Here is a 26,847-nt window from a genome sequence, read left to right on the forward strand (position 1 = left end):
CTTGGGTTCCCATTCTGCTTCTGACACTAGCTGTGAGACTATGGGCAAATTACTTATCCTCTTAACCTCAGACTTATCCATTAAATCATGGAGATAAGTGGAGGTCTGCATTGGTGACTCTTACACCCAGCCCACATTTTACGTATATATTAAAGGAAAGACACAGGTTCATTTGTCAAAGACCTTATGACCTAATAATCTTTTGGTCTGTGACTCCAATGGAAGATTGAAAACCGTAAAAATTTCAGATGTTTTTTGAGGTAGAGAAAGTAGAGTTGGAAAACAGGAAGGAAAGACTGATAGAGGAAAGGATGAGCAGAATTTTGACCAGGATCCTATATCTGACTTTTTTTCCCCCTAGTTATTATGGGGAAGAACTTTTTCAGTTAATCTGAAAGATATCAAATCTCCATTAAAGCCCTATTCCAATACCTGTTACATCAGAAAAATGGATTTGGTTCTTAAAGGCCATGCCAGACATGGATATGTCAGGAGATTTTATAAAGCTGGAAAAGCTTTAATGCATCAATCAATCTGCAAGCATTTATTAAACACTTACTATGCGCCAAAGGATTTTTAAAAACCAACAAAGTAATTCTTGCCTTGAAAAAGCTTACATTCTATTATGAGATGCAATATTTACATAAGTAAACATAAGAAAGTATAAACAGAATATACACAAAAATAATTCCAAGGTCAATTTTTTGGGAGGATACTTGGGGGATCAGGATTGTTAAACTGATTATTGAAATACTGCATATTTATCAACAAAAAAACCATGTTAGCTATGTTTGGACAGACTCAGCCTCAACAACTCACAAAGACGGTAAACTAAGGCAAGTGAGGGTCATGAACTACAACATTAGAGAGAGTCCCTACAAATATGAAATGATGTGTCCTTAAAGTAATGGAAATCACAGCTAGAAAATACTCGACTAGCTGATTTAAGGACTATTGCCCTCACGGTTATGGAGACTGAATAGTCCTCATATATCCCAACCAGTCCTATCGTCTGAATCTCAAGGGCAGAGGTTCTTTACCCGGGTCTATGAAAGGGTTCCATAATTTTTTTTTTCTACTTTGACAAGTATATTTAAATATAATTTATTTCCTTTGCAATCATATGTATTTTTTTTTAACTCATTCTGCATTTAACTCATTCTGAGAAGAGATCCATAGGATTGTCAAAGGGATCTTTGACACCAAAAGATTTAAGAAGCCCTACTTCAGAATCATATTGTAGAGCTTTTTGTGACCCCAGAAAACTGTGAAACCAATCTGTGTTTTTAAAAAGATATATAGACTTTTATTGATTTCTTTGGTCTTCATCTTTTTTTATCTTCCATTTTTCCAATGGATCTATCATCCCTGTCCCTTCCAGAGAACAATCCCCTATAAAAAAGAAAAAAGAGAAAAGGAAATGGTTTAGCAAAATCAAATAGCATCAAAAAAAGTCTGATATTATAGGCAGTGTGGCATATCTGTAGACACCATCTCTGCCATCTTATATTTCCTCTTTGGAACATGTTTGTCGTAATTTCAGAGTGAGCATTCAGGTCTGACTTTTGTTGTTGGTCTGTGTAAGGTTTTTGGTTTTTTAAAATTCATCAGATTATAAAGAGGTTGGGCCCAAAAGCTGTCCTGTATACTTGTCCTATGGAAAACAGACCCATCAGCAAGTTGGTGGTAAAAATCAAGGGTTGTAATAATAAGAGTTTAGCTGAAATTCTAACACATAGATTTGTAGAAGATCTAATCTACTCAGTTTCCCCAATAGTACTTTTGAGAAATAATCATGATAATTTTTATGAGACCAATGATTTTTATTGGTATAGGGAGCTCCAATACAGATCTGATACCTCTGCAGTATATTGTCTTAGAGAACTGACTAGGGCATTGAGAAATTAAGTGACTTGTCTAGGTTCACACAGCCCAAATATCTGAGAGCAGCATTTGAACAGAGGTATTCCTGACTCCAAGGCCAGCACTGTATCTACCTGGCCATGTTACTGCATCATTATCACCATCACATCATGATGCAGTAATACTAGTACTAGGTTTCTTTGTAGCTGACAAAATTTTTTTCTCAACAACACTGTTGGGTAGATTATGAAAGTATTATTGGCTCATTCTACAGATGAAGAAACTGAGGGTTAGAGGAGTTAAGAGATTTGTCCAAAGTCCTTGGGAAGTAGTGATGGACAGAGAGAGAAGGAGGAAGAGGAGGAAAAGAGGAAGGGGGAGAATCTTTGATTTATTTCACTAAATCATACTGCCAAAAGAAAGGTGGATAAAGGTCAAAGGTGGGAACTATCCAGGAGTGGATTGCCTTATCTAGGGAAAGTCAGAAGGGAAAGAAGGCAGGGATTTGAGGGAAAAAGGAGTGCATAGTTGAAAAGGCTAACCAGAGAATGTCTGACTGTGAAGGGAGGGATATGAAGCTATTGGCTATGGAAAACATGGTAGTCCATAACAGTTTCAGTTGTATACATATGCTCAATATTAGTCTACCATATTTCACCGCATAATCGTCACCACGGCATAATCATTGTGCCATGTTTTTTCAATTCAAAAATTAGTTTATAACCTTTCATCATGTAATCGCTGCATGGTATGGTTTGGTTTGTCATACCACTTAAAAGGTAAACAGAGCAGCAATGTATTCACCTGTGACATATATATTCACATTAATCTCTTGGGTATTGGGAGCCAAAGCCTAATATATTTCTGAAAGCAGACTTGCATGGTTTGTTTAGAGCACTGTAGTACTAATGGTCTCATCATTCAACCCAATGAAGAGCTGGAGGGACAAGGGAGTGGGCAGGCAGGCAAAGCTGCTATGAGAAAGTCATGTGATATGGTAAGACTTGCATTTTCCTACACTAGCTAAACTGTACAGTCTGTCAGCCAGGGATGCAGTTTAGTAACAAATGATTTTTAAGTAATACTAGCACAAATTTTTTTAAAAAGCTACACATAATAGTCACACCCCTCCTTTTTTGCAAAAAAATTGGCATAAAATCTGCAACAATTGTGTGGTAAAAATACTGTAGATCTGTTATCATTCCATTTGTATGTGGAAGAAAGCTTATGGAGACTGCTTCTCTAGAAGTTTTTGACCTTTCCATCTTTCTCTTCCCACTGGCATAGGAAAGGTTCTGATTACAAGCAAGAAAGAGAAACAAATCTCCAAACCACCAGACCTACCCAGGTAAATGAATCACCTATTTATCAGATGAGCTACAAATCTAGCTGCTGGGAAAGTGCACTCCTAAGGATGGGTGGAGAATAGGGTCATATTCCTACAAGTCTATTCAGGCATTCAGTCCTGTGGGTACTAAGGTCTAGGCCTTTCATCTTCAATCTCTCCTTCTTAGACTCATCCCCCACTTCTAGGAATAAGTGAAACCTAGCTTTTCCTTGAGGATACTACATCTCTTATTCCTAAAGCTGGTTGTCCCTTCTCTCTCTTGGCTCCATACCATTCAACTTCTCTAACAGCAGGAGTCAACCTTTGTCTTTCTCCCACCTGATACATACAAAACCTTGCTCTACCACTGACATTCATCAGCTTCTCCCCCTTTGAACTTCTGTACCATCTGTCTGATTCTATAACTCTCTCTTGATCCTGTTGTTGACAATTATAGACCTCCAGGACACTTCTACTTTCCAATTCAATCCAATTAAGTGCCTACTATGTGCCATACACTGTGCTAAGCCGTGAGGATACAATTAATAGAGAGAAAAATGGTCCCTGCCTCAAGAAGTTTATAATCTAAAGGGGAGAGACAACACACAAAAGGAAGAGGAAAAGGTGGGGAGGGGAGAGAGCAGAGGGTACCAGACTTCTTGTTCCATGGAGTTGAAAGTAGGCAGAACAGCAGTTGTTCATCCTTCATATTTGAAGAGGGACAATGGTGTCAAAGGATGATGTCTTGATTTACGAGTGAATTGGATTTAATCCACAGTCACACACTCCTCAGCCTTATTCTTTCTTCCAGTCATTGAAAACCAGTGGCAGGATAAAAGTCAGGACAACTGGTAATGGTTTGGGATGCAGTGGATGACCTCGGCATCTTTGATACCTGGCAAAGCTCTAAGTGCTCTACAACTCCCGCTTCAGCCACCTTCATGGCCATTGGAACAAATTGTTCTTACCTGCCCCTTTGGGCCACAGAAGTCTTCAGACACTTGGGATAGACATCCTCCTAACTCACCAGTGAGTCTGAGGCCTACTGGTTACCCTCAACCTGGTTTTGCCCACCTGCCCAGACAGTTTTATTGGTGTGTGGTCAATGCACATGCTACAGCTTCTTGGAACCACAGGTGAGAGTTGGGTTGCAGGTGGACACCAAAGGTGGATGAGCAGCCCTGGAAAGGGCTTTGTAGTCCTCACACCAAAGGTGCTAGTCCTTCCTGAAAATCCCCAACAGACAGAGTAGAGTAAGACAAAAAGCCCAGTTTCTGCCCTTTATAAAGGAAGACATTGGGAAGAATTTGCTACTTTCCACTCCAACTTCCCCTCTTTGTCCCTCCCCCCTGTAAGTAGCTGGCTTGTCATATTCTTCTCCATCCCTTCCTCCTGTTATCAATAGTTATGTTGCTAGCCATTCTAACTATAGCTCACTCAAACTTCTCAGTTCCCTAACCTCAACTTCTTTACTCTTATGACTTCTATCTCTACTGTATATCAGTTATCCCCTAGGGTGATAATACCTTAAATCTCACCATCTGCCCAGCCTCCAAGAGCTTGATCTTTGAAATTTCCCTTTCTAACCACAATTTCCAGTCCTACCTCTTCCCCCACCTTCCTTCTCCTGGTTTCAGAGTACTTCTTTATTTTTATTTGAACAAAATGTTTTTATTTCTCTTGTATCGATTCCCAAGCAATTCTCTCAGCCACTCTTCTGAACATTCTCTTTCCTCCAAACCCTACTCTCTCAGGAGATGATTTTGCCTTCTACTTGACTAAGGTCTTCAAGTGACCTCTCTCATCTCCCCTCTACCACATCTTAAGAAGGTCTTTTTTTCTGAGACCTCATAAAGACTTGGGCTTGGAAAGGCCAAGGTCCCCCACTGCATCCTGGGCCACCTCCAGTTATAGTACTGTATCTCTAGATATAGATCTCTTGATCTATATCTTGCCATTGAACCAAGGTGACTCTGGAGGAGAAAATGAGGCTGGTGACTTTGCACAGCCCTCCCTCACTTAAATCCAATTCACTTGCAAGTCATGGCATCACCTCCCTGATGTCATGGTCCTCTTCGAGAATGAAGGACAGAATGACTGAATAAATTGTGGTATTGGAATACTATTGTGCTATTAGAAAGGATGAGCAGGCAGCCTCCAGAAAAACCTGGAAAGACTTATATTAACTGATGCTGAGTGAAGTCAGCAGAACCAGAAGAACATTGTACACAGTAACAGCCACATTATGCTGTGACTAACTTTTATAGACTTGGCTCTTCTCAGGAATGCAAGGCTCTAAGACAACTCCAAAAGACTCATGGTGTAAAATGCTATCCACATTCAGGGAAAGAACTATGGAATCTGAATGCACATCGAAGCATACTATTAGATCTCTTTTTTTCTTGAGTTGTTTCTTCTTCATAGTTCTTCCCACTAGTTCTAATACTTCTTTACAACAAGACTAATGTGAAAATATGTTTAATATGAATATATATGTAGAACCTTTATCAGATTGCACACCATCTTGGGGAGTGGGGAGGGAAGGGAAGGGGAGGAAATAGAAAACTCAAAAGCTAATGGAAGTGAATGTTGAAAACTAAAAATTAATTAAAATATTTTTTAAAGTATGAAGGATAAACAGCAACCACACCTTAAAAATCTATGTTTTCTTTCATTCTTTTTTCCTTTCTTCTTGTCTTAGGAGAAGAGGTGTCCTAACTTTCTGAGCCTCTTCCTTCCACCTGTGTTCTTGATCTCTCTGCTTTCTTCAGGACCCAGTATTATTAATCAACAACTCTCTCATGCATCTTCAATATCTTCCTCTCAACTGGCCCCTTCCCTCTACCTTCAAACAAGTTCACATTCCTCCTGGTCTAAAAAAACCCTTCACTTGATCCTCCTACATCTTCTACCCATCTTCCTATCTTTTTTTTCTCCCATTCACTGACATACTTAGAGTATTCCGTACTCCTTGTGTCCATTTCCTCATCATTCACTCACTCACTCCTCAGCTCCTTGTAATTTGGCTTCCATTCCCATCTACTATTCAAGATCACCATTGATTTTACAATTGACAGATTTTATGATGCCCTTAATCTTCATTCTCCTTGATATTGCTACCACTTTTGCCACTGTTGATCATCCTTCTTCTTGATACACCCTCATTCCTAGGCTTCTAGACTTTCCTCCTAAATATCTGATCTCTGTTTTTTGGTTTCATTCACTGGTTTTTCTTTTTCATGTGGATGTTCTCACTCAGTAGCTCTGTCCTGGCCCCTTTCTTTCATTTTTCTACCTATACTCTCTCCCTAAGCAATGCTCAGGTTAAGAATAGGCAGCTACCTGAGGTAAAACATACAAGGAAATGAAACTAAGGACACATAAAAATTTTTTTTTGGTTTTTTTGGTTTGGTTGGGTTTGGTTTGAATCTGTGATGTAATTAGTGTAGTGTAGTGTAGGTTCCTTCTACCAATGTAGATCAGCAACTGTTCTGTCTTAGATACCTGGAGAGGCACTGAAAGGTAACTTGCCTACAGTCACATGAAATGTCTGTGATGGGACTTGGATCCACACCTTTCTTACTGTGAGCCTGAATATCTATGCACTGTACAGTACTGCCTACTAAATACTACTTTTCCTAAAGAAACGTATTTTAAATGCCAGAAATGCTCTGCATGGAATGTAGGTATTTATTTTGTGGCAAATCAAGTTAAATTTGTTACAGTAAAGTCTTAAAACTTTTCACAGATGGTTACATATAGGGGCAAAAATGTTCCAACCTTGCTTAGTGCACACTGGCTTTGTTGAAATGAAGAAAGAAAATATTCACAACAGCTCTTTCTGTGGTTTCAAAGAGCTGAAAATAAAATTGATCAGGGAAAAGGGGAAGAGAGAATGCAATTATTAAAGTGCCTACTATGTGCCTGGCACATAATAAAAAGCACAAATTGTGATATGAATCAAATTGAATATTGTTACACTTGATCCAATTATTACAATCAATATTCATTCAAATTTAATACTATCAGAGACTCTGGAAGACTTTTTATGATCTGATACAGAGTGAAGTAAGCAGGACCAGGAAAGTGATATTTACAATGACCACAGCAATCAAGCTAAAAGAAAAATAAGACAAGACTGAATGCTCTTTAATTACAATAAGCAAGCTACCCTTTGGAGAAGAGATGATAAGATGTACTGTCCTTCTTTTTGTTGGAGAGGTGGAGACTATGAGGACAGAATGCTGCACATGATTAATTCTTATGGTGTTTTTGTCATACCCTTAAACAACTTGGACTTTAACCTTTGCTCAAGGGAAGATTCTTTGAGTGAAAGAGGGAGGAGGGAACATATTCAGAATAAATTTGATATAAAAAGGAAAGATATCAACAAAACTTTTTTAAGTATAAAAAAAAGTATTCTTGATACATAGAGTCACGAGAATTCTGAGTGGTCCAGAAGCTATTCATCTTTCATTTCTTGACGATGATCTTAATTTCCAACCTAATTTTCACCATCCTTTCCATACTCTTATATTACCAAGTATCAAATTATATGTTATTTAATTTGGACAATCTTGTTAAGTTCTTCATAAAATACCTGACCTTCCTCCTCCGTATTGAATGTTGGCACATAAGATGTAATTACTTTCATGGTAGTCTTCTTTATGTTTTTTGCAAAGCAACCAAGTATCTCATGAAAGGAAGTTCCTTATTGCCTTTGGGCATGTGATGAAACCTACTTCACTAAATCCTTTGTCTATATATTTTTTAATTAATTAATTTACTTTTAGTTTTCAACTTCCATAAGATTTTCTCCCATTCCCTCCCTCCCCCATAACATGTAACATGATTCACATACAGAAGAATTAGAACTAATGGGAGGAACCATGAGAAAGAAGAAACAAAACATAATAGAAGAGTGAGTATGCTTCAATCTGCACTCACACTCCATGTTTCTTTTTGTGGATGCAGATAGTATTTTCCACCATGAGTCATTTGGAGTTGCCTTAGATTCTTACATTGCTGAGAAAAGCTGTCTGTCAAAGTTAATCATCAAACAATGTAGCTGTTACTATGTACAATGTTCTCTTGACTCTGCATCAGTTCATATAAGTCTTTCCAGGATTTTTCTGAAGTACACCTGATCATCATTTCATATAGCATGATGGTATTCCATTACATTCATATGTCACAACTTGGTCAGCCATTCCCCAATTGATGGGCATCTCCTCAATTTCCAATTCCTAGTCACTACAAAAAAAGCTGCTATAAATGTTTTCATACATGTGGGTCCTTTTGCCATTTTTATGATCTCTTTGGGATACAAATCTAGTAGTGATATTTCTGAGTCAAAGGGTATACACAGTTTTAGAGCCTTTTGAGCATAGTTCCAAATTGCCCTCCAGAATGGTTGGATCAGTTGACAACTCCACCATTTTGTTTACCTCTTTGATGAGGACTTTTGAACAGTGTTTCCAATTGGCTTCAACTGGTTTATAGCTTCTAGTTTCACTTCCAGTGAGAATGTCAACACTGATACAGTTCGTTGCATTTGGTTTGTTAATTTGTTCATTGATGGACCAACAGCAAACATTAAGATACAATTAAATTAATAGTTGTAGCAATCTAAAAAATATATGCTTCTTAGCATTCATTGCAACTCTCCCTTCAGCAGATAACCAGTACTCAGTACTGTTGCTATGTGTCTAACAAGCCAGAGTTGATGCTTTTCATGGTATAATTGAAGAACATTTCTCTTAGTTTCCTTTAAGCTAGCAAGTGTTTTATTGGACTTAAATCCTTGAATCTGGGCAGGTTCTTGACCAAGTCTATCTTGGTTACTCCAGTGTCACTTTTAGGCAATATAATCCCTTTTCTGTTTGTGAGGTTGAAACTATGACAGAGGTGGTGGCACGAATAGATAAAATCATTGTATTTTCTAAGAGTTGGGTAGAACAAAATGATTAGAAGGTAAGATATCATGTTTATCATGTTTAATTTCACGTGGTAGTTGGACCTCCATTTGAAAATGGTCTGTAGAGTAGGACTGGACAGGAAAGACAGGTTGAGGCTAGAGAGTTATCTCTATGAATCATTCAGAGGCACAAGAGATCTGAATCCGTGATAGAACTAGGGGATAGAGTGAAGAAGGGACCTGGGAGTGGAAAGAAATAAAAACCAAGGATACAATAGTACCACGGAACCTAAAAACAAAGCTAAGACACAGAAATGTTGATAGCAAACAGATTTAAACTTTGCTGGTCTGTAAGGGAGATCCAGGTTCAGAACTATAATTAGCATGGAGTGAATAGGTTTGTTTGTTTATTATCTGCCCCAGGGCATCAATACTACAGTCCCTACACTTCACCTGGTAGATCTCCAATAGCTTGTGCTGCTCTGTACTTGCAATTATTGCCTCCCTCCATCTCTCCCAGAAGAATTTTATCTTTTTCTCACCTCCCTACATCCCCCTCTCAAGGGGTCCTGCATGCTTCCCTGACCCCAACTGTTTTTGTACCTATAAGGGGCTTTTTAGACTGGACGAAGGAAAGTTCACAAGAAACTAGAAGAGAGAGAATCCTGGTGTGGCTAAATGATTTCCACATAGCAAGCTAAGCAAATTCAAATTACCAAATCATTTAAGTGTCCAGGGGTCTCAAGCCACTGTTACTTCTTCTTTTGCTGTCCAAACATTTTTCAGCTGCGTCTGACCCTCCATGACCCCATTTGGGGTTTTCCTGGTAAAGATACTGGGCTGGTTTGTTATTTCCTTCTCCAGCTCATTTTACAGATGAGGAAACTAAGGCAAACAGGGTGAAATGATTTGTCCAGGGTCACACAACTAGTAAGTGTCTGAGGCTAGATTTGAACTCAAGAAGATGAATCTTCCTTCTTTACAGTTTGAGACTATTGTGCCACGTAGCTGCCCAATATACATATGTGTGTTGTGTGCATGTGTGTGTTATATGTGTGTATGGATGTGTGGGGTATTTTTGCCAGGCAACAACAACCCTGGGAAGTAGGGGCTATTGTTGTATCCATTTTTACAGCTGAAGAAACCTAGGCAGGCAGAGGTGAAGTGACTTACCCAGGGTCATACAGCTAAGTAAGTCTCTGAGGCCAGATTAGAATTGACTCCTGATTCCAGGCTCAGTTTTCTCTCCACTATGCCACCTGATGTATATAATGTTCTCCTGGTTCTACTCACTTCACTCTATATCAGTTCATAGAAGTCTTTCCAGGTTTTTCTGAAGTTGGCCTGTTCATCCTTTCTTACAGCACAATAGTATTACATTACATTCCTATACTTGCTCAGCCATTCTCCAATTGATGGATATCCCCTCAATTTCCAATTCCCAGTCATAACAAAAAGAGCTGCTATAAATATTTTCGTACACATGGGTCATTTTTCCATTTTTATGATCTCTTTGGGATACAGACCTAGAAGTGGTATTGCTGGGTCAAAGAACATGCACATTTTTATAGCCCTTTGAGTAGAGTTCCAAATTGCTCTCCAGAATGGTTGGATCAGTTCACAATTCCACCACTTTGTCTACATCTTTGGAGAGGACTTTTGAACAGTCTTTTCACTTGGCTCCAACTGGTTTATAGCAAACCACATCACTTCTCAGAGCTCTAAGTCAGATATGTATAATGTGATATCTAAATATGCACACATCCTGGAGGCAACCCTCCCCAGCCAGATTAAAATGTATTGGAAAATGTTTAACAGAATAAATAAAAATGCAATAGCATAGACATTGTCAATTTTCAGCTCCCTAGGACCATTGTGGACTGCTTAGTGGCTGCCCATTTTTACTTGAGTTTAATGCCACTTTTCTAAGATCTCTAAGACAAACAAATGGCAGAGAAGGTGCTGACCTGCTTTGGCAAAGGGAATTTGCTTGCTTTGGAGTTTACCTATACAGTGAAATAACAGGTCCAGTCTCTATCTCTGTTCCTATGGTACTACTAAGCTGAGAATCATAGAATGTCAAAATCTCTGAAAAATCAAGATGTCAAGTGACTGACTCAGAAGGCAATGAAGAGATACCTGGTGGGCAGGTAGGGTGTGACATACTGCCAATGATAACTTCAGTTTAAAAAATGGCATAAAAGAAATCATATGGGAAATGCGTGATTGGAAAAGGCAATGAGGCTGGTCAGGTAATGAGAGCGAGGGATAACAGATGGGCAGCCTGCAAAGGAAATGGCAAGCCACTCCAGTATCTTTGCCAAGAAAACCCCAAATGGGGTCATGAAAAGTTGGACATGACTGAAAAAAGACTGAACTCTTACAGCTCAAGCACTAAACTGGGACCCATGAAAAGAACATGAGGAAGGTTTTCCAGCACAATGGGAGATCTTTCATGTCAGAGATTCTGAGCCTTTTTGTGTGTCACGGACCCCTTGGGCTATATAGAGAAGCCCATGGACCACCTTCTCCAAATCATGTTTGTAAATGCGTAAAATAAAAGATGTGGGATTACAAAGGGTAGCAATTATATTGAAATATGATTGTCAAAATATTTTTAAGAACCAAGCGTATGGAACCTGGATTAAGAACCCCTGACTTATGGAGTACAGAGTACAGAGATAGTAAACATGCAAGATGAGAATGAGAGGAGATGGGCTTTGTTAGAGAGAACAGCCATATCATTAAGATCAATAACCCTTGTATCAATCTCCCTCCTAACATAATAATGGCTAGCATTTCTACAGAACTTTGCAAAGTTCTTTATGCAAATTATCTCATTTGATCCTCAAAACAACCCTCGGAGGTAGGTGCTATTATTATTCCCATTTTACAGATGAGGAAACTGAGGCAGTGGTCAAGTAACTTGCCCCAAGTCACACAGCTAGTTTTAAAAGTCGACTGGATTTGAACTCTGGTCTTCCTGACTCTGGGCCCAACATTTATCTCTCTCCACTTCAACACCTACCTTTCTCCAGACAAAAGCAAATATGACTGGGTGATTTATTGAGTGATCACTTAACTTAGATTGTAGGCCCTACCCAGAAAGAAATTCAAAATCTCTGTCTCTGTCTTTGCTATAACGATAGCACCAGTTCTCTTAAAAAACAACAGTTGGCTTACAAGGGTTCAAACTCAGAACAGGTTTCTCACAATGAACAACACAAAAAGGGTTTGAATAGAAGCTCATAAAGAATAGAATGTAAAGAAAAAACAACTTTTCCCTCTCTCAAAGTCTTCTCCCCGCTCCATTCCCTGTGACTCACAACGCAAAGAAGGTGGATGGCTCAGGTTAAATTTCCATGTTTGCCGATCTCCCACCAACACCTCATTTCCTCTTGAACACTTGAGTTTCTGGCTGGATCCTTGGCACGGCTCCTCTGACCAGATCTCCTTGCAGAGTCAATGACTCTAGCTAGTTACCTTTGACCCCATGTACTAGCTCTTTTGCTGGCCTTTCTACAGTTTTCATTCTTGATCTTTTCTTAGGGTTATTGGTCTTTTTTCCTCTCCTTAATCCCTGTAGTTTCTCCAAATACTTCTCCACATCCCCACCCCACTCCCACCAAGCAGAAAGAAAGTCAGCTATCACCTCCATCAGTTTCCATTTATGGAAAAAGCTGAAGGGAATTTTTTTTTCTGGGGGAGGGGGATATTGGGAGTATTTTTCAGTACATTTTCCCAAAAAGCCTTTTGCTAGGCCTTTTTAGGTTCCCACTACTTAGAGTTGGAAGAAGCCTACTCCAACTCCTCCATTTTACAGTTTAGGAAACTGAGGCTTAAATGGGGTCACTTAGCTAGTAAGAGTCAAAGGTAGGATTTTAATCCAAATCTCCCTGACTCCAAGTCAGCCCTGATTCTTATATACTATACTACATTAGTAGAAGTATTTGAGGTGAACTGGAAAGACAGATGTTACAGTAGGTACATATAAGCAGAAGAATCCTTTTTTTTTTTTTTTAGGAAGGCCTAGGCATATTTAAGGAGAATCAAATTGTTTAAAAGCACCTAAAAAGGACTATATCCCCAAGAGATCATAAAAATGGTAAAGGGTCCCACATGTACAAAAATATTTATAGCAGCACTCTTCGTAGTTGCCAAAAACTGGAAATCAAGGGGACGCCCATCAATTGGGGAATGGCTGAATAAGTTGTGGTATATGAATGTAATGGAGTACTATTGTACTGTAAGAAATGATGAACAAGAAGACTTCAGAGAGGCCTGGAAGGACTTATATGATCTGATGTTGAGTGAAAGGAGCAGAACCAGGAGAACTTTGTGCACAGCAACGACCACAGTGTGCGAGAGTTTTTTCTGGTAGACTTGGAACTTCATAATAACACAAGAAATTTAAAAAAAAAAAATTCCCAATGGTTTTCTAAGGCAAAATACCTTCCACACTCAGAGAAAGAACTATGGAATTCATTCACAGAATGTAGCAGATCATGTCTGTGTATGTGTGTGTGTGTATATCATGTTTTGATTTGTTATATGATTTCTTCCATTTATTTTAGTTCGTCTACATAGCATGACTGTAGTGAAAACGTATTCAATAGGAAAGTATATGTAGATCCTATATAGAATTGTATGCCATCTCGGGGAGGGAGCGGGGTGGTGAGGGGTAGATGTGGGGGGGTAAAAATCTAAGTTTTATGGTAGTGATTGTAGAACATTAAAAATAAATAAATAAACTAATTAATTAATTTAAAAAAAAAAAGAAATTGACCCAGTGACTCAGTCAACAAGCACTTATTAGCACCTACTATGTGCCAGGAGCTGTGATAAGCACTGGAAATGAAAACAAACAAACACACAAAAGAACCTAAACCTAAAATAAAACAGAACATGACCCTGCTCTAAAGTGACTCTCCTATTCTGATGGGGAAGTTGAAGTCATTAGCCCCATCTTACACAATTAACAAAAATCTTACACAATGTGAGAAAGGACACTAAAAAAAAAAAAAGCACCTAAAATATTAACAACTGACATTCATATGGCACTTTACAGACATTATTCATTTGGGCTTCCCTACAACGCTGTGAGGTGAGTAAAACTGGTATTATTATCACTATTTTACAGATGAGAATACTAGTATTCAGGTTAAGTGATTTGCCTGTGGTTTTATAGATAGTTAAGTATTCGATGTAAGATTTGAACACAGGTCTACTGGACTACAAGTCCAAGATTCAATCCACTATAGGCAGTTTCTGGAAAGGGCCCAGAGCCAGAAGGGAAGAGAGACTTATGAACAGTAAAGACCAGTAGACCAGTAACCAGGAGCAGTGGATTAAGTCAGGTTTGACTATGGGCTAGTTAGACGCTTGTCTTCTGAGCCTCCATCAGTTGTACCTGTTGATTTTGGTTGTGATCTGATATGTAACCTTGGGGCAATTCACTTAATCTCTGGGTTTTAGTTTCTTCACTTATAAAATAAGGGAGTTAGATTAGAAGACCTGGGTGAGAACCTAGTATAGCACCATTGCTAAGAGTCAAGGCTGAACTTGAAGTCAAGAAGTTTTGGGTTCATGTCCTACCTTTTGAAAAATACATTTTTTTAATTTCTTTTGTTAAATATTTCCCAATTACATTAAAAAAATTTTAATATTCATTTTAAAAAATTTTGAGTTCCAAATTCTCTCCCTCCCTCTTTACCCCTTTCTCTACCCCTTGAGAAGGCAAGAAATGTGATATCAGTTATACATATGAGGTAATGTAAAACATATTTTCATATTAACCATGTTGGAAAAGAAAACACACACAAGAAAGCAAGAAAAATAAAGAAAGTGGGGGGGTGTGTGGAGCCAAGATGCAGAGTAATAGCACACATTTTCTAGAGCGCTGCCCCCAAGGCCAGCCAAATACCTGTAAAAAATGGCTCTAAACAAATTCTGGAGCTGCGGAACCCACAGAATGATGAATGATGGAGTGAAGCAAAGCTCCAGGCCAAGACAGTCTGGGAGATCACTGGGAAGTATCTATCCCACCACACAGGGTGAAGGACAGTCCAGAGTGGGCCATACCAGCACAGACAGGACCTGAGCAGGCCTTGGGGAGACTCATTCTCTCATACCTGTGGCAATTTCCAGACTTCAGGATCCCAAAGCACCCAGGACAAATTGGAAGCTCAGTGAAAAAAGGCTGTGGAACCAATGTGGGAGAGTGGAGTGGTCTGGCTCCAGCCCCAAGGCAGCAGAGGGGGAGGGGGCAGAGGAACCTGCAGCAGCCATAGCAGCAGCAAGGGTAGAGAAAGCGACTATTTCTGGAGCTTTTCTGGAGGTTTAGGCCCACAGATTGTGGGGGAATAGAGTGGATGAGAGTACACCCCCCCACCCCCACTGGCAGCAGAGATCCACCTTGACAGAGAATTCAAAACTCAAGTAAATGGCTGGGGAAATGAACAAAAGCTGAAAAAGAATCAGACTATAGAAACTTACTTTGGTGACAAGGAAAACCAAAACATGCAAACAGAAGACAACATCCTCCATCCAAAGCCTCCAAGAAAAATATGAATTGGTCTCAGGCCATGGAAGAGCTCAAAATAGATTTTGAAAATCAAGTAAAAGAAGTAGAGAAAAAATTGAGAAGAGAAATGAGAGCAATGCAAGAAAATTATGAAAAACAAGTCAACTACTTGCTAAAGGAGATCCAAAAAAATGCTGAAGAAAATAATACTGTAAAAAATAGAGTAACCCAAATGACAAAAGAGATCCAAAAAGCCAACGAAGAGAAGCCTGCTTTAAAAAGCAAAATTGGCCTGATGGAAAAGGAGGCCCAAAAGCTCGCTGAAGAAAATAATTCCTTAAAGATTAGAATGGAGCAGATGGAAGCTAATGACTTCATGAAAAATCAAGAAATTATGAAACAAAACCAAAGGAATGAAAAATTAGCAGACAATACGAAATATCTCATTGGAAAAACAACTGACCTGGAAAACAGATCCAGGAGAGACAATTTAAAAATTATGGGACTACCTGAAAGCCATGATCAAAAAAAGAGCCTACACAACATCTTTCAAGAAATTATCAAGGAAAACTACCCTGATATTCTAGAATCAAGAGAGTAAAATAAATATTGAAAGAATCCACCAATTGCCTCCTGAAAGAAATCCCAAAAAGAAAACTCCTAGGAATATTGTAGCCAAATTACAGAGCTCCCAGGTCAAGGAGAAAATATTGCAAGTAGCCAGAAAGAAACAATTTGAGTGTTGTGGAAATACAATCAGGATAACACAATATCTAGCAGCATCTACATTAAGGATTCGAAGGGCTTCGAATATGATATTCCAGAAGTCAAAGGAACTAGGATTAAAACAAAGAATCACCTATCCAGCAAAACTGTGTATAATACTTCAGGTGAAAAAATGGTCATTCAATGAAATAGAGGACTTTCAAGCATTCTTGATGAAAAGACCAGAGCCAAATAGAAAATATGATTTTCAAATACAAGAATCAAGAGAAGTATGAAAAGGTAAACAGGAAAGAGAAATCATAAGGAACTTACTAAAGTTGAACTGTTTACATTCCTACATGGAAAGATAATATTTATAACTCTTGAGACTTTTCTCAATACTAGGGTAGTTGAAGGGATTATATACATATAGACAGAGGGCACAAGGTGAGTTAGTGAATAGGAAGGGATGATATCTAAAAAAATAAAATTAAAGGGTGAGAGATGAATATATTGGGAGGAGAAAGGGAAAAATGAAATGGGGAAAATTATCTCTCACATAAAAGACTCAAGAAAAAGCTTTTTCAATGGAGGTGAGAGGGAAAAAGTAAACCTTACTTTCATCACGTTTGACTTCAGGAGGGAATAACATACATACTCAATTTGCTCTGAAACTCTATCTTACACTACAAGAAAGTAGGGGAGAAGGGGAGAAGAGGGGTGTGGGTGGAGGTGGAAGATGATAGAATGGAGGGCAAATGGGGGGAGGGTGTAATTAGAAGTAAATACTTTTGAGGAGGGATAGGGTCAAAAGATAGAATAGAATAAATGGGGTGGGGCAGGATAGGATGGAGGGAAATATAGTTAGTCTTCCACAACATGACTTTTATGGAAGTCTTGTGCATAACTACACATGTATAACATATATGGAATTGTTTGCCTTCTCATTGGGGATGGGTAAGGAGGGAAGAAGGGAAATAAGCTGGAATTCAAAGTTTTGAAAACAAATGTTAAAAATTGTTTTTACATGCAACTGGGAAATAAGATATACAGGCAATGGGGTACAGAAATCTATCTTTCTATCTGTTTGTCCTCCAAGAAAACAGAGGGGATGGGGATCAGAGAAGGGAGGGGTATGATAGAACGGAGGGCAGATTGGGGGAAGGGGTAATCAGAATGCATGCTGTCTTGGGCTGGGTGGGAAATGGGGAGAAAATTTGGAACTCAAATATTGTGAAAATGAATGTTGAAGACTAAAAATAAATAAATAAGTTAGAATTTAATAAAAAATACAGAAAGTAAAAAAGCATGCCTTGATCTGCATGCAGAGTTCATCATTTCTCTCCTTGGAAGAGGAGAGCATTTTTTTAACAAGTCCTTCCAATTTGTCTTGGATCGTTGTCTTGATCAAAGTAGCTGAGTTTTTCACAGTAGATCATCATTACAATATTGCTGTAACTGTGTATAATAATCTGGTTCTGTTCACTTCACTTTGCATTAGTTCAGATAAGTCTTCCAGGTTTTTCTGAAACCATTTCTCTTGTCATATCTTATAGCACAATAGTATTCCACCACAATCATATACCATAGCTTGTTTAGTCATTCCCCAGTTGATGGGTATCCCCTCAGTTTCCAATTCTTTGCCACCACAGAAAGAGCTGCTATAAATATTTTTGTACAAATAGCTCTTTCCCCTTTTCTTTGATCTTTCTGGGATACAGACCTAATGGTGATATTGTTGGGTCAAAGTGTATGCACAGTTTTATAGCATTTTTGGGCATAGTTTCAAATTGTTCTTCAGAATGATTGGACAAGTTTACAACTTGACCAACAGTATGTCAATGTCCCTATTTTCCCACCTTCCCCTCCAGTATTGTCATTTTCCTTTTCTGTCACGTTAGTCAATTTGTTTGAGTTGTTTTAATTTGCATTTGTATTTCTTTAATCAATAGTGACAGAGCATTTTTATATGACTATTGATAGCTTTGATTTCTTCTTCTGAAAACTGCCTGTTCATATCCTTTGACTATTTATCAATTGGGGAATAGTTAATATTTTGATAAATCTGGCTCATTTCCCTATATATTTTAGAAATGAGGCCTTTCAGAGAAACTGGATGTAAAAATCCCCCCCCCCCCATTTCCTGTTTTCTTTCTAATTTTGGCTGCATTAGTTTTGTTTGTGCAAAAGTCTTTTAATTTCATGTAATCAAAATTGTCCATTTTTACCTCGCTATCTCTTGTTTAGTCATAAACTCTTATCCGTTGATCTGACAGGTACATTTTCCCATGCTCCCCTAATTTATTTATGATATCACCCTTTATATCTAAATCATTTATCCATTTTGACCTTATCTTGGCATTCAATGTGAGATGTTAGTCCATGTCTAGTTTCTGCCAAACTGCTTTCCAGTTTTCCCAGAAATTTTTGTCAAATGGTGTGAATTCTTGACCCCAAAGGTTGGATCTTTGGGTTTATCAAATACTAGATTACTATGGTCATTTACCACTGTAAATTATGTATCTAATCTATTTCACTGATTCACCACTCTATTTTTTAGCCAGTACTAGATTGTTTTCATGATAACTACTTGGTAATATATTTTGAAATCTGGTATTACTAGGCGATCTTTGTTCACATTTTTTTTTCATTGATTTCCTTCATATTCTTAACCTTTTATTCTCCCAAATGAATTTTATTATTTTTTATAGCTCTATGAAATAATTCTTTGACAGTTTGATTGATATGGCACTGAATAAATAAATTAACTTAGGTAGAACTGTCATTTTTATTATATTAGTTCCGCCTACCCACTAGCTATGTGACTGTAGGTGTAACCCACTTGAGCCTCAGTTTCCTCATTTGTAACATGGAGGAGTTAGACCAGGCTCCTTCCCACTCTAAACCTATGCTGTCACACTGTGAGTTCCCAGTCCAAATAAATCATAAATCTTTGATTTGTGGTTGTTTGTCCTTCATTCTCATTTTCCAGGAGGACCAAGACATAAGGGGGGAGGGAGGATAAAGCCATGACTTGCAAATAATTTAGATTTAAGTGAGGAAAGACTGTGCAGAGCCACTGGTCTCACTTTCTCCTCTGGGGCAATCTGGGACGGATATAGATCAGGACCACTGGAAATGGCCCCCAGAAAGGGGAGGATGATAAAGGAGGGACAGAGCCTGGTGGGGGAAGGGAGAAGATGGGGCTCTGGGGCAGGAGGCCCTGTGGCCCCAGTCCAAGCTCTAGGGAACAGGGAATTCTCAAATCTTTGACTTAAAGAGAAATCAAAGGCAGGTAGAAAGATTATCCAAAGTTAAATTAAAGCTTATCTGCTCCTACTTATCTCTACATTAGAGATCTTAGTCAAAGTCACTTGATTTGGGCTAATAACAGTTAAAATATACATTTCAATGGAAGTAATTAGGGAATGCTTTCACATCTGTACAAGCTTTATTCAAGTTTCTTACAAATGCTAAAGCACAATTCCCTTTGGAGATCTAGGCCAACTAGATCTAGTATGTGTCACCTGAATATTACTCATTCAGAGTTGCTAAATCACTTACTTTGTCTGGATCTACATAAATTCAGTCAGCAACTCCCTTCAGGGCCTCTGAAGCCAGCCACCAGGAGGGTGATGTAGTTTGTTTAGAAAGGGTTATGTATCTTATAGCATCGTAGCTTCTCCCAGAAACAGCCCAGCAAGATAGATGCTGTTAACACCCCCATTTTACAGTTGAGGAAACTGAGGCAAAGAGAAGTTAAGTGACTTGCTCAGAGTCACACAGCTACTAAGTGTCTGAATCCATATTCGAATTTGGGGTTTCCTTCCCCCAGGCTGAGTGCTCTAACCACTTCACTACTTAGTTGCCTTTAAAGAGCTTCCCAGCAGAAAGGCTAGCTGTGGAGCCGCACAATGAGCTCAGGCCGAATATCTCATTTCTTGAAATGACAGATATGGTTTGATCTCTCTTGACAGGAACTTGTCAATATCCTTCCTACAATGTGGTACTTAGAACTTAACACAATATTGTAGTTAAGATCAGTTCAGGGCAGAAAACAAACGGACAATCACCTTCCTCATTCTGGATTCTCAGCTTCTAATAATGTAATACAGTTGGGGGGTGGGGTTCCGCTCCTTAGTCTCAGATATGATCTCTGTGGGGATCAGCATTCTCTCTGCCTAAAAGGAAGCCTCTCCCACCAGAAGTCTACTTTGCTTCTTTTCTTTCAATTACCCCAATTGCCACTTTATGATAGGGATGTTTACGCACAGATACTACCTTCTTTCTTATTAGTGGTTTCTCATAGCAATGTCTGGCTGAGTAGCAGCACCTGCAGGGAGAATGTGGTATTGTCCCTAAATTACTGCCAGAATTATTGTAATATTGTAACTGGTCTCTCTCTTCTCCAGGTCATCCTTTATAGCAAAGCCAAAATCACTCTCTCACTCAAGAAACTCCAGTGGTTCCCTATTGTCTCCTGAATAAAATATATTCTTATTGCCCTGGCAAGCAAGACCTGCTACAACTGGTTGCCAACCCATCTTTCCAGCACTAATTCATACTCCTCTCTAAATACTTGTGCCAGTAAAATTCAGTTACCTACTGACTGCCCTCCAGTTTCATATTCCCTTTTTCTTAATGTGGCTCAGCGGTAGATTTCAGAAAATCCTGGAAAGACTTACATGAACTGACGTTGAGTGCAGTGAGCAGACTCAGGAGAATATTGTACACGGTTACAGAAACACTGTGCGATGATCAAGTATGATTGACAGTTCTCCTCAGAAATACAATCCGAGACAATTTCAAAAGACACATGATGGAAAATGTTATCCATGTCCAGGGAAAGGACTACAGAGTCTGATGCAGATCGAAGCACACTGTTTTCACTTTATTGTTTTCATAATTTGCTCCTTTTGTTCTTTCTTCTTATACAACATGGCTAATATGGAAATACATTTTACATGGTTGCACGTATGTAACCTATATCAAATTGCTTACTGTCTTAGGGAGAAGGGAGGGAAGTAACGGAAGGAGAAAAATTTGGAACTCAAAAGCTTATAAAAACAATGAGTGCTTACAAATGTCCTTTCCATGTAACTGGAAAAATTAAAATACTATTAAAACTAAAATAAAATGTAATTCAGGTTGCTAATGCCCTTTCTCCTAGAACTCTGTGCAGATTTGTATTTATTCACTTTTTATTTGCGCTGTTTATATTTTTATATGTACTCATAGTCTCCCCCACTAGAACGTAAGCTCTCTGCAAATCGGAATTGTCTCCTTCTTAATTCGTATTCCCAGCACTTTGCCTAGTCCCCGGCACATAGTAGATGCTTAATAAATACTTATTCATTGGTTGATGCTGTTATTCCTCAGTTTCTTATACTTGTACAAGAAAAATCTCAATGCCTGGAGTAGATTCTCTCCCATTTCTTCTCTTTCTTAAAGACACAACTCAATGAGCACTTCTTAAACGAACCTTTCCTTAATTTCTGCAAGCAGGAAGTGCTACATCTCTCCTTGAATACCTCATGCTCTCGACCTTTTCTATGCACTTAATCATATTCTACCTTTTATTGTGTCTACTTATGGACAAATCTCTTCTCTCTACCATATTATAATCTCCTTGAAGGGAGAAAATATATCATCCTTTTTCATGATGGTATTCCTAGCATCTATCTAGCACAGTGGATCATGACCCCCAGACCAACCAATCATACTGGAGAGAGCCGACAGAGCAGTTCTGTTTATGGTGAAACACAGCTCCAGTATATCTTTCTGGGATAATTACAAATGACTCAGACACTCAGACACTTAAGGCAAACTGGTCTATTTACTCTTCCCCCATACATGACATTCTGTCTTTCACTTCTTTGCCTTTGCACTTTGGATAACAAAAGGAGTCTCTGGTCCCATTCTCTTAGAGCCATGTAGGGTTACACAACCGATATTCTAAAGGTTAAAACGAATCCAGTTCTAGCTAGAAATGACTTGCTGATGTGGCATAGCTATAATCCTACCTTGCCAGTTGGAATTTTCTAAATGGAAAACGTTTAGGCTTTCCAGTTTTAGATTCCTCCCTACTCACCCCACTTTTAACTACTACTGGTTCATGCTCTTTGACCCCACTGCCCCTCTATAGATATGTCAGCTGCTAAGGCAGACCCTTAGAATGAAAACTCTTATGTAAACCCTTGCCCTCAGGAGTTCTGAGCCTTCAGCTTTCAAGAAAATATCCTACTGCTTCTAAGTGCCACCACTAAACATATTGCTCCATGTTGGGGGCAAAGGAGACCATGTGTGACTCTATCCCTGCCTGGCTGTATTAATAAACTCTTCTAATCTATCCCAGGCTCCCTCCCTTGCCATACACTGGAATTTTACACTAAACTTGCATGACACCCTTACTGTCCCTCATATCTAGAATGCTCTCCCTCTTCACTTTAGGATCTTGAAGCCATGGGATCCCTTCAAAGGTCAACTCAAGTAATACCACCTTCAAGAGGCCTTTCCTAATTCCCCCAATTATTAGAGTTCTCTCCCCCAAACACTTTGGTGTGTGTGTGTGTGTGTGTGTGTGTGTGTGTGTGTGTGTGTGTGTGTGTGTGTGTGTATAATATATGAATGTCTATCTATTTATTTGTACTTAATTATCTGTGAACATCTCTCATCCTGCCAGGAAAATGTAAAATTCTTGAGGACAGATACTGGTTCACTTTTACATTTGTATTGCCAGTGTCTGGATATAGTAAATTATTGTCATTCCCTGATTTGAGAGGCCATATTGAGAAGGGGGAATGATGAGTAGCCCAATTTCTTTAGAACATAGGAAATATGAAGGTGAGTAGTAGAAAATAAGGTTGAAGAGGTAAGTAGGGACCAGATTTGGAACAATCCTGAAAGTCAAAGGCAGAATTTTATACTCTAGTAAATTGGCAATAGGAAGCTTTTGAATAAAAGGGTGGAACACAGTAGTAGTACTGGAGCAGCAGTGTAGAGGTTGGATTCAAAATGGGATAGCCGGATGCAGAAAAACCAGTTAAAGTTTGTTACGATCACCAGTGTAACTGGGTTGATAGTAGAGAGGAGAGACCAAATATAGAAATACTGTACTGTAGAGACAGAAGGGACAGGACTGACTGGATGTGTGAGATGAGATAAAGAGAAGAGACAAAGATGACTCCTGGATGACTTGGAGGATAGTGGTGTCATTCACTAAAATAGAGAAGGTCTGGGGAGGGAAGGTTTAGGAAGAAAGATGATGAAGTTACTCTCTCAATTATTTTCCACATAGTTAGTGGAACCATTCATTTTAGCTGTACAGTCAGCCACAACAACAACAGACTGTGTGTACTTAGAAGAAAATATATCTAGCTTGGCCATCTAACTAGGTAGGTTTGGGAATGGAAGTCCTAGCAGTTCATTTCAACAAACATTCAGTAGAATGTCAAGAAGACCTGAGTTCAAATCAGTCTCAGATATTTACTAGCTGTGTGATCCTGGGTAAGTCACTTCCCCCTGTTTGCCTCAGTTTCCTCATCTACAAAATGATCCGGAGAAGGAGATGGCTAACCACTCCAGTATCTTTGCCAAGAAAACCCCAAATAAGGACAGGAAGAGTCAAACAGGACTGAAACTACTGAACAACAACTCTCAAGGAACTCTCTCTTCCTTCTACAACTTAGAATGTAAGTTCCTTTCAAGGAGGGATTGTTCCACTCTTGGTGCTTGTATTTTCAACATCTCACACAATCTCAGCACCTGGATAGTAGGTACTTAGTAGATTCTTGTTGACTGAACTGATTTCTTGCTTCTACTTAATCCACAGAAGCATAACACTTACAGAATTTGGAAGACAATGTGGTAGAGTAGATAGATAAAACACTGGATTTGACATCAGGAAGACCCGTGTTCAAATCTCAGTTCCCGCACACTTAGAGTCTAAGGCTCCGTTGTAAAATAGGAATGATAATAGTTATCATATAAATGGCTCTTTAAGATTTGTAAATCATTTTACATATTATTATCTCATTTAATCCTCAGGTTTCTGTAAGAGAGGTGCTACCATTATCCCTTTAAGGAAACTGAGTCTCTAAGACAACTTGTTTAAGGACACACAGTTAGATCTAGACCCCGTCTGTGCCTCCTCACAGGTGTGTTGTGGAGCTAAGGGAACAGGACAGGTAAAGCACTTTGCAAACCTGAAACTATTATAGGAATATCAGTTATTATTACCTCTCTGAAATCACAACTGTCCCATCCCCACCCTTGCTAGACACCAAAGAGACAAACTCTAAGGCAAGATGGGAATAAGAGTTATGGAGATGACCTGCCCCTGACCTGGGGAACCTGTTCTGTATTTTCTTGGCCTTAGTTTGTGTGAGAGAAGGGATGACTTGCTAAACTCCCTTTTTAACTGGGTATGGGAAAGGCATAGTAGGCCCATCCCCTGCCCAGGGGTCAGCTCCAAACCTTGGGCAACTGCAGTCTGGTTTTGGGAAAACAATCCAGAAGTCTTTGAATCTATAATCCTATGATACTAGGATTAGAAAGGATAAGAGGAAAGTTCTGCTAAAGAAAAAAAGGCAGGGTGAAGCAGGAATTTTTAGGGGAAGGGGAAAGGCAGAGGAGTAGAAAAAAATCAAAGGGGGCTGTTCTAGGGAAGAAGCCAGTAGATGAAAGAAAGGTAGGTGGTGCAGTGGATAGAGCACCAGTGCAGGAGTCAGGAGCACCTGAGTTCAAATCTCACCTCAGATACTTGACATTCACTATCTGTGTGACCTTGGGCAAGTCACTTAACTCCAATTGCCTCATCCTGGGTCATCTCCAGTCATCCTGATGAATATCTGGTCACTGGATTCAGACAGCTCTGGAGGAGAAGTGAGGCTGGTGACCTGAACAGCCCTCCCTCACTCAAAACAAAGTCAAGTGCAAGTCATGTCATCATTTCTCTGATGGCATGGTCTTCTTCAGCAACGAAGAATGAACACACATAATTGTAAGAGCTGGATCTAGTGAGAGACAGGGGAGTCCAGGAAGCTGCTGAGGTAAGCTTGGGAATTCAAAATTGGGCTGGTGCTAGAAACATATAGAAATTATTTTGGTAGGGGACTTGGACCCTATAAGAAAGCAGTTGGATAGTGCTGGAGGTAGGGATGAGAAAGACAACATTGTGTAGTGATATAAGCAATGGATGGGGGAATTTAGAGGTAGGAAACCGGGAGCCCAGATTTACACTCTTCTACTTACTACCTGTGTCAGGCAATAAATATTTATAAAGTACTTCCTCCTATGTGCCTGGCAATGTGCAAAATGGAGTTACAAAGTAAAGCAAAAGACTCCCAGCTCTCAAGGATCTCACAGTCTAACATGGAAGATAACATGTCTAAATAGTTATGTGCAAACAAGCAGTTATATACAGTAGGATAAACTTGCAATCATCAGCAGAGTGAAGGATTTGAGAAAGGCTTCCTTTAGAAGGTAGAACTTTAGCAGACACTTGAAGGAAGCCAGGGAAGCCCAGAGGCAGAGATGAGGAGAGCCAGTGAAAATGCTCCGAGTGGGCAGGAGTGTCTTATCTGACAGAGGTCAGTGTCACTGGGTCAAAAGCATGTGGGAGAACAAGGCAAGAACACTGGAAGGGGAGGGGCAGGGCTGGAAGGGCTTTGAATGACAAATGGCATTTTACATATGATCCTGCAGGGGGTAGGGGCCACTGGAGTTTATACAGTAATGATGATAACAGCTAGGATTTACATCGCACCTACTACGTGCTAAGCGCTTTACACAGATTATCTCACTTGATCCAACAGCCCTGGGAGACAGATCCTGTTATTATGCCCATTTTACAGATGAGAAAACTGAGGTAACTGGCAGTTCAGTAGCTTGCCCACAGTCACACAGCTCTGGAGCTGGGCTCCTCCGGACCCTCTGGCTTAAGTTTCCCTCCCAGCCTGCGGAGGTGTGTTCAGGGAGGACCAGGACCTTGGGTGTTCACCTGGGCCACCGAACTCTCACCTGTGGCTCCAAGAAGGGGCAGCACGTGCAGCGGCCACACCCCTAAACCTTTTGGGCAGACGGGGGTAACCGAGGGTTCTCCATCCCGTCGGTGAGTTAGGGGGGTGCCTACCCAAGCCTGTAAAGCCTTCCTCTGGCGGAATGGGCGGATGAGGACAATTTGCTCCAACGGGCCTCTATATACGCCCACATATAAAGGCAGAAAGGCGGAAGGATACACCAGCTCTGCCAGGGGCACCCGCTGTGCCATCCTGGACACATCACTTAACCTGGCTGTAAAAGGAGGGAGGAGGGGGAGGGGAGGGAAGAAAGGGGACGGGGAGAGGAAAAAGGGGAGGAGGGATGGGAGAGAAAGGGGAGGGGAGGAAAGCAGGAGGGGGAGGGGAGAAGGAAGGAAGGGAGAGGGAGCCTGCAGGGGGAGGAGGTAAGGAGAGGGGAAGGGTTCCTTTGCTCCACCTCCTTGACATCTATTTACATCCGCCCAAGAAAGCG

The 26,847-nt window shown here is 39.7% G+C and overlaps 1 long non-coding RNA gene across 1 annotated transcript; it reads right to left on the reverse strand.

Moving 5' to 3' along the window:
* Nucleotides 1-1,280: 1,280 nt before the first annotated feature.
* LOC140514253 (uncharacterized) lies at nucleotides 1,281-26,842 on the reverse strand. Its single transcript, XR_011970516.1, has 2 exons — nucleotides 26,356-26,842; nucleotides 1,281-1,392 (listed from the first exon to the last, which is right to left on the reverse strand). It is a non-coding gene; the product is annotated as an uncharacterized lncRNA (long non-coding RNA).
* Nucleotides 26,843-26,847: the final 5 nt, after the last annotated feature.

The sequence above is a fragment of the Notamacropus eugenii genome, chromosome 7 (assembly GCF_028372415.1).
Source record: "Notamacropus eugenii isolate mMacEug1 chromosome 7, mMacEug1.pri_v2, whole genome shotgun sequence".
Classification (NCBI taxonomy): domain Eukaryota; kingdom Metazoa; phylum Chordata; class Mammalia; order Diprotodontia; family Macropodidae; genus Notamacropus; species Notamacropus eugenii.